The sequence below is a fragment of the Pteropus medius genome, unplaced genomic scaffold (assembly GCF_902729225.1).
Source record: "Pteropus medius unplaced genomic scaffold, Ma_sr-lr_union100, whole genome shotgun sequence".
NCBI lineage: Eukaryota > Metazoa > Chordata > Mammalia > Chiroptera > Pteropodidae > Pteropus > Pteropus medius.
In genome coordinates, this window is record NW_024351730.1 from 31,192,857 (window position 1) to 31,200,232 (window position 7,376).

Genomic DNA, 7,376 nt, shown 5'->3' on the forward strand with positions numbered 1-7,376 from the left:
CCTTTCTTTACAGGTTACCTAGACCACTTTTGATTAAGAACACTGTAGAGTTTAGTAACTGCACAAGTAAGCTCAAGGTGGGGGCACGTGTCTACTTTCCACAGCCCTGCGCTGAGAGGGTATCTGAGTGCAGTACTCGGGGCTCTGTTCACACTCGCTGGAATTAATCACAGCAGGTTTTAGTCCACAGATCGCTTTTCCCCATATTTCTTTGTAAACACTTCAGCGTTCTTACAGAATTGTTTATAGTCCTTAGTGTCTTCTTCAGCTAGGTCTGCCTGAAGTGGGTGCTCAGTCTGGGGGTCATTCACCAGAGCTGTGAGGGATTGCATTACTTGGTCGGTTTTAGTTGCTGATTTCCAGTTTTCAGCACTAATTAGTGGCAGACAGACCTGCCCTTTTTCATTTGAGGTTGGGGTGATAGATCTTTGTTTTAAATGTGATCTTCAGTGGTTTGGGTGGGTACTCTGCTGGAAAGTTGATTTCGATTCTGAAGGCCCCTTTACCATAGAGGATTGTCAGGAACAATAAGACCTTGCCAAGTCAATAAATTAACTTCAACTTGGATGTTACAGAAGTTTTTCATTCCACATTTGTGGACTTCTTCAAGCTCCTTCATCAGCCTCCTGCTGGCCTCCATCTTGGACCTGCTGCTGCTGCTGCTGCTTTCCCAGTCAGCAGAGAATTCTAGATGGCCGGAGAGGATGAATTTTTTAGCAGCTGCAGCCTCGGTTATTTCTTATGGAATGGGTGTACTTCCTTCACAACTTCAGAAATTGCATTAACTTACTACCAAATTTCTGATGTATCTAATTTTTAAAAAAAGGGTTCACAAGATTATTATAGCACTGGGCCCACTTCCACCAAATTTAGAAAAACAATCAATTCTTAGTTCCTAGAGTACTTTTTCCAGGGAGAATTGTGTTCTTCAAACTCAGTATTTACCGATGTTAAAGATTCTAGAAGAGAGTGAGATCTGAGAACAGGGTGGACAGTCTTAATTTTAGTCTAGTCAGGATACCACTCTATCTATGCCAGTTTTTCAGAACTATGACTTGCGAACTTGAATTCAATTGGGAGAAATCACTTATAAATATATTACCTTTAACCCTAGGGAATTACCAGATCTTGAAAGAAAAATCCATCTCCTAGGTCTCTTCCCCTGGAAAGGAATATTTGACAAATGCTGGGCAAGCTGAGGAATTTGCAAGTGTATCTGCATTCTTACTTGGTGTTCCTTTGGGCTTTCTGTTTGGGGATATCCTGATGGTGATTGAGTGTGGATCCTGTCAAGAGACAAGTCCCCCACTTCCTTCTGAGCCATTGTGGGTGATTCCATTGCTCTTAGGATGAAATTGCTTAGCCCTAAAAACTCTTCCGCCTAGCAAAAGTTTCTTTCTCCTCTTCATCCTTACTCTAGCTGGAGAAACATCTTCACCATATTTCTGAAGTCACACAGTCATTGATATTTCTTGAAGCTTGTAGCCTTAAGGGAGGTTAGTAAGAACAGGTATCTCCCTGTGTTCTTCAAAAAAATGTTATCTTGCACAAAAAATTAAAGCTAAGATCTCATATTTGTGTGCTCTGAAAGTACTTACAGAACTTAGACACTCGTGCACTTAAAGACAATGCCTATATACATGGTTGAGAAACAGTAAAATCGACAAAAATTGTTTCACCTATTGTCTACACAAATAGGTAGTTCAAAGTCATGCTGTAGCAACCAGCTTTTGAAGGTCTCCATGACCCATGTGACTTTATTTAAGGACTGGGAAGCCCTGCCTGTGTAAAAACTGCCTTTCACTGTATAAAAATAGACACACACCTGTGGACAAGCCACCATAAGTAGCAGTTCCCACCAAATGCAAAATCCCATCATGACCCATCTATTTAAAGTTCAAGATCTAAAACTGCTATGTAGGCTGCACTGATTATAAGCACATCACACAACTGTGAAAACCAGTTGCATGGTGCAGTAAACCCCCTGCAAACCACCAAAGTAAACAACTGTCATAACTTAACCTCACCCAATGCCTTAAGATTCAATGTTATTTTCACTCACCAAATTTCACATCATGTCTATTTCTCAGTATCCTGGCTTAAGGCACCGTATCTGAACACTCTTGAACTTCCATATTGTGGGCAGAGGCGAAGTCTGCCATCAAACTCTGGGATTTGGAATAACAGAACTGAATGCCTATACTCTGTAGTTAGGTGGATCACAAGGGAGGGGCAGGCTGAAGGATCTGAGTTACTCATGTCCAGCGCTTTTCTGAAAGTCACCAATCAGGTAATTCAACCCATATCCACGCACAAGACGCTTCGTGTGTTTAGGACAAATATCTCCCCGTGAAAAGCGAGGAGTGAAGTTCTATTTCCCCTTAATAGAACTTGATTGGATTTCCCCCTGTGGCCTTTTCTGATAGCCTGTATTTTGATAATCAGTTCCACTCTGGAATGAACAACCCAAACCAAATAAATAAACACAAAAGACTTATGTGTTCTAAGTAATTGAGAAGCTCATCAGTTGAATGGCTCAACTGATGCATCATCAAGTTCAATTTTGCTGCAGAAATTTTCCCCAGGTGCTTTACATATGTTAGCTGTAACTGATCTCCTCAAATGCTCAATGTAACTCATTTCTGGAAACGCTTGGTTAGGACTCATTTTCCAAAAGCAGGTTGGAAAGATTTCAAATAACATGAATGGGAAAAAAAAATGGAATAAATAGGAAAATGATTCACAGTGCACATTGATACAGGGAGATGTAATTACATTAAGTTAATAAATGAGGTAATAGTTGTGAAAGCACTTGGCAAACTTGTAAAATATCATATAAGGGTAAAATTTTAGCTGTTTTAATCTGTGCAAATGAATTGCAATTTGAAGTCCATGGTTCTTGTCATAAGAATTTTGGTAGGAACTTTAAAATCTAGTTCCACTCTCAAAGAAGCAGTGGCCTTGAAGTGGTAAATAATATCCCTAAACCTTAGAGTTTATAGTCACCAACTTAATAGCTCAGTGAGACCAAAAGACAGTTTGGTTCTCTTAATGATCAGTGCCAGAGGCAGCTGTTTGCCTAGATTTATGTGAAATGCAAGCCACTAGGGTATGAGACCTTGACAAATATAAAAACTTGACCACAGAAGAATGTCAGTAACATAGCTCTAGATATGAAGGAAAAGAGATATGTATATTTTGGAACTGGAAAGGAGTTAGTCCTCCCCCACCTTTTTTTTTATAGTGTTAGGAAATTATTTGATCAGTAATAGCTTTTCAAAAAAAAAGATAAAACAGTAATGCAAAAGGCCTCAATCTGTCTATGTCCTTCTACTTTGACATAAAATTTAGATAAATAAAGATTTTATACAGGGGACTAATTAAGAACTTGTTATTTTGTCATTTTGTTTAAATGAGTATTTCAGTGATGCATTCTTTTATGTCTTAATAAAACATAAAAAATGGGACTTACAGGATACAATAAGTTCTGCTGTAGTGCTTGTTTTGAAAGTGTGAACTATTTTTCACGCATTTGCTGTATCAGGGAACTTTGAGCATGATACAAATTTTGTCTCTGCTTCTGCACAACTTTTTTTTTAAAGATTGGATAGAAGGGAGATATCAAGTTCCTTAATTGTGGGACTTCTCTTTCTTTTTATCCCCCATCACTCCCATTTTTCAAAAAATGGGTTATCTTGAAATAATTGATATTGAAGAGGACTAAAAGATTAGCTGTAGAGTTGTTAATATCTATTTAAATGTGAGAAAAGGAGGTGCAGTTTTTAAAATAATTTATATTTCTCAATTACAGTTGGCATACAGTATTAGATTGTTTCAGGTGTACAATGTAGTGATTAGATGTTTTATAACTTATAAAGTGATTACCACAGTAAATCTAGTACTTGACACCATATATAGTTATTACAATATTATTGATTATATACCTAATGCTATACTTTACATTCCCATGACTATTTTGTAACTACCAATTTGTACTTCTTAATCCCTTCCCCTTTTTTACTCACTCCCCAATCTTCCTTCCATCTGGCCACCATCAAAACGTTCTCTGTATCTATGAGTTTGTTTCTGTTTTGTTTGTTTATTTTATTCTTTAGATTCCACATGTAAATGAAATCATACAGCATTTGTCTTTCTTTGTCTGACTTATTCCACTTAGCATAGTACTCTCTAGTTCCACCCATGTTGTTATAGGTGGCAGGATTTCATTCTTTTTTATGGCTGAGTAATATTCCATTGTGTATATATACCACCTCTTCTTTATTTATTCATCCATTGGTGGACACCCAGGTTGCTTTCATAACTTGACTATTGTAAATAATGCTGCAATGAATGTATGAATTCTTATGTCCCTTTGAAGTAGTGTTTTGGTTTTCTTCGAATAAATATCCAAAGTGAGATAACTGGGTATCTTTTTGTGTCTTGTGATAGCCTTTGTTTTAAAGTCTATTTTGTCTGGTACAAGTATTGCTACCCCAGGTTTTGTTTGTTTGTTTGTATCCATTTTACTGAAACATCTTTTCCCATCCCTTTACTCTCAGTCTGTCTTTCAACCTGAAGTGAGTCTCTTGGAGGCAGCATATGTAAGAATCTTGTTTTCTTATCTAATTAGCCACCCTGTCTTTTGATAGGAGCATTTAATTTACTTATATTTAAAGTGGAAGTATGATTTTTATTGTAAGAAAATGAATAGACTTGCTTTACATCATGCCTAAGGTTATTGTCAGCTAACAATTACTACTCACCTACCCCTTCCGCTCTCATTGTTTCCCCTTGGGCTTCTAACAACAGAAATTTGTAGATTACAGATGTCCACTGTATTTGCATTTGTTGGTTGAATTGGAGTGGTCTGGAATGCATTTTGTCTGCCTTTTCCTTCTCTGTGGGGCATGCTTTATTTTTCTTACTGCCACAATTTGCATCCTCCTCTCCATGAAACGTTGACTTCAGTATTCACGTGACCAATAGGACAGAATGCGTTATCTTATCTACTGAATGCTATGGCCTATAAGTTGAAGGAACTGGTTGTTCTGTTGTCTGAACAGTAAAAGAATAGACCATAGTTGAGGTACTTTGCTGGCTTACGAGAGGTTTTATACTAACTGCACATGTTTATTTTACAAAGTGAACTAAATTCACATTGCTTCTGCACAATTTTGGTTATAAGAAACTCTAGATGAATGCCGTAAACTGCAGTCAACTGAACCCAGCTGCATAGAAATTCATAAATCACACACACACATTTCAAATATCTACCAGTTATCTCAGTTTGCCACATATATTATAAGCCATGCCCCCCCCACCGCCCCACATTGGGTGTTAGAATTTTCAAACCCATTTTAGATAACCCTCCTCCTGTCATTTCACAAAAATTTCCAGGTTGCAATCCTTCTGCAAACTTCATGTCTTTATGGTAATTTCAAGGTAAAGGCCATATTTATTATAGGATTTTATGTATTTCATAATCATGAAACATGCATAAAACTGCTATCATTTTTATTAGGTTCCTACCTTTTTTAAAAAAAGTGTCACTGATGAGATTTCTAAGTGTTGTGTCCCTAACTCTATTTTCTCATAAGCCCTGAGATTTTTATTGTGTGATTTTTACATAGCACAGTAATTTTAAGGAATGCAGATGTCATGTTCTAACAGGACTGACTGAATTTTAAATTCAGTTTTTCGCTTTTATTTATATTTTGGAGCAACAAGTAATACAATTCTCTGTTTCTCCTCTTTCTTCTCCTACCTTTTTTTTTTTTTTGATAGTACTAATAGTTTATTGCAAGATCCCTGCAAAGTATCTGTTGGCTAGTTTCTGTGGTAAGCAAGCCTGTCTGAATTTACATGGACTGTGAACAATTTTTTGCAGATATATATCTTTGAAATCAGGCAGAAACCTGCAGGAGTCTGTCTTTAGGCTCAGAGATATTAATTGGTAGTAGTCATGCATCCTTGTTTATCCATGCTCTGAAATTTGAGAGGAAGTTTGGCAGTTAAAAATTTCCATATATGATATTTAATAAATATGTATATGAAATATAAATATTTTCCCCAGGATTTTATTTTGCACATTTGTTTCAGGCCAGGTGAATATTATATATATGGTATATGCTCTTACTCTAATGTTTATCATATTTGTCTTTAGTAATCCCTTTTTTAACTTTATTGAGGTATAATTGACAAATAAAATTATAAGATAGTTTAAGTGTACATTGCGATGATTCGATATACAGATACACCGTAAAATGATTCCTTCCATCTCGTTAATTAACATATCATAAATTCACATTTTAATCTTCTTTTAGAAACTCTTTTCCTTTTCTATACCCTTTTCTTATTCCTCATATGCCATACCTTGTGAACAGCCACAGTGCATAAAACATAAGTTACAGAGTGAAATGTTAATAATGTGAAGGAAATGTACTTGTTCATAAAAGCTGAAAAGAGATATTAATATTTATTATTTTCCTTCTATATTTCAGGAAGTTAGCTACCTTGTTCACTGATAATATGTCTCATTCAATCTTCACAATATTTTTATACTTTTACTCTCCATTTTAACAGATATAGAAACTGAAGCTCATGGAAGGTCATTAACTGTCCCAATATCAAGTGGTGGTAGAGTCGAGTGTTAGTTTGGGTCCTCTGATAAGTGAATACAAAGATGACATTAGATTTATAGGAGATTTATTGAGGGAATGACTGTGAAAGATAAAGGAGGGGGCAGGAGAGTCCTCATACCAGATGCAAGTCTGACATCTGGGAAAAGAATGGAAAAAAAGGAGGTCTTGGTCAGAAGAGGCTCAGACTCTATGGAGTTCTGAGAAAGCCTCAGCCAGGCCAGTGCCTCAGGGATTCCCTGAGCAAAAGATGCCCATTAGATGAGTCCTGCTTCTTCTTCTTGGCAGCACATTAGCGTCACGCTAAGGGCATAGTTAACATTTCCTATGGCCAGTCTGCACCTCCAACCAATTAAACCAGAATCTCTTGAGGTAGAGCCTAAGCATCAGTATTTTTTAAAGATTCCTAAGAAATTTCAATGTGCAGCTACTGTTGTAAAGTATACCTACCTAAACTAAAAGAATAGATATATCTTTGAACATTCTTCTAAGTACCCAATCTCTTTACCGGTCCCATTCATACCCACCCCAGGGAGTTACCTAATTAGTTCAAGTATATTCCTAGAGGCCATCAAGCTTAAAATATTTTTTTGGTCTTTGTGACAGGAATCCTATACAAGATTTTCCTATATCTAATTTATATTTGCATTTGCATTTCTGTTTTCATCATACTTTAATTTGAGCACATATGTATATTTATTAATAAAACCAAAGTTATGATACAAATTATAATAAGAA

At 36.4% G+C, this 7,376-nt stretch overlaps 1 pseudogene; it reads right to left on the reverse strand.

Moving 5' to 3' along the window:
• Nucleotides 1-179: 179 nt before the first annotated feature.
• LOC120588355 (ubiquitin-conjugating enzyme E2 L3-like) lies at nucleotides 180-640 on the reverse strand (annotated as a pseudogene).
• Between the last annotated feature and the right edge of the window lie 6,736 nt (nucleotides 641-7,376).